Here is a 1,939-nt window from a genome sequence, read left to right on the forward strand (position 1 = left end):
TATAGAACAATGCTAACATTTACATGTGCTTTAGCAGAGGCAGTTCTCAGTATTGTCTATGGCAGGGTATTTTCTGGAATTTAGTAGCTGTGACAAGTAGCTGCTACTAAGTACTTCACCATTATGCCCAGGGAAGGCACACTGCAGACATCCTATAAAGATAACACAAAACAAGGACACAATTTAAGGCTTAACCAAGGTAAACCAAGGCTCACAGGACACTTAGTTAAAACACATATTGTGTCCCTTATTGCTCATGCACAGACCGCTCGAGTTTGGGGCGATTCTGCCCTCTGCATCCTTCTCCAGATTTTTACAAGTGCAGCTCTGAACAAAACATGGGTGCATTTGTGTCTATTTTGTGCACTTTGACCCATCACAATAAATGACCCCTATAGAGTATTAGCTTATAGAGTAGTACTTTTTACAGCCAGTGGCCAGAATGTTCCATAGGGCTGCAATAGAACTGCCCCAGCAATGGTGTAACTACCATATAGCAGTATGGTTCCCCCTATGGCGCTAACCTTCCCCACCTGCTGCAGAAGAAAAGAGTGAGTGGGGGACAGGGTGCACAAACAGTAGGATGTGAGTGAGCCAGGGCCCCCCAAAGCTTTTTGGTTGGGGGGGGGCTGACCCTGTTACATTATGCCACCGAGTGGCAGCATATCATTTGTATGTAAGACAAAGATGTTTAAAGTGCAATTACTTTTAAATAAAATATCTTCTAGATTAACAGGACCCCCTTTTAGTTGGCAAAAGAGCCCTACAGTATTGTTCTTTTGTCATCATTCAAAAAATGATCACTAAAACAAGTGGCTGGATAATTACTATGTGCAAGGGGCAGTAAACCATGACACAAACATGTTTTTTTTTTTTTTTACAAATTTGCATTATAATCCAATCAGATCATTATTTTGTCATCCATATGTACGCCATGTTTATTGGGCAGCACAGTGGTTCTGGTAAGTGCTGTTGTCTTTCAGCACTGAGATCAATTCCCAGCAGGGACACTGTCTGCATTTTGCTTGTATGTCCTTCCCATGTCTCAGTGGGTTTCCGCTGGGTACTTGGCTTTATTCCCACAGCCCACACCTGATGAGCCTGACTGGTTTGGCCATGATTGAATTGTAAACTCCACTGGGGCAGGGGCTGATGTGAATAATACCTGTAATATAGTGAATAATAATATATTTTTAGTATATAAATAAAGGATGATGATAATTTGCAGTTCTGTTAAGATAAAAACAAAACAAGCAAATATAGAGATCCGGTTATATCCTCTCACAGGCACTCAAGCTCTTGTGGAACTACAACACCCAACACAGCCAGCTATGCTTGTGAGGGGCTGCTGGGAGATCTTGTTCCACAAGCGCGGAATGTTTGCTTTATGCTTACATACATGTTAAGCTAAAGTCATATATCCTTTGTGATATTTAAGTCTATTGTACCCACCAGCTTGAAGAGAAGAAATAATATTATGGTGCAGCCAACTGATAAAAACCAGATTACTGTGCAGAAAATGCCAGCATGAATCACTTCTGAAATTATCCTTTTTTGTGCATTGTAAAGTTAATCTGCTGAACTGCATTTTGAGGGAACTAGAAAACCATTTCCCACCCCTTTCCATAACCTGGAACTGTTTTGCTAATGATTTCTGGCTGGATGTTCTCAACCTGCCTCGGGAGCCCAGCCTGTAATGCACCTGGCTGTAGCCTTTCACTACAAGTGATTGTTATCATAAGGCTTACAAAATCCTGGGTCCCTTTGTGACAAAGCTCCCTCCCCCTCCACACGGAGACCCACAAAGAAAAAACATTAACCCATTCTCTTACGCACAGATGAGCAACCTGTGAATGGGTTACTGCACACAGTATACAAAGCTGAAAGCTCACCTCACTTGTTGAACGGCAAGGGTTAACAGAAGTGCCAGACCCTCTAC

This window comes from Xenopus tropicalis, chromosome 4 (genome assembly GCF_000004195.4).
Source record: "Xenopus tropicalis strain Nigerian chromosome 4, UCB_Xtro_10.0, whole genome shotgun sequence".
Lineage (NCBI taxonomy): Eukaryota > Metazoa > Chordata > Amphibia > Anura > Pipidae > Xenopus > Xenopus tropicalis.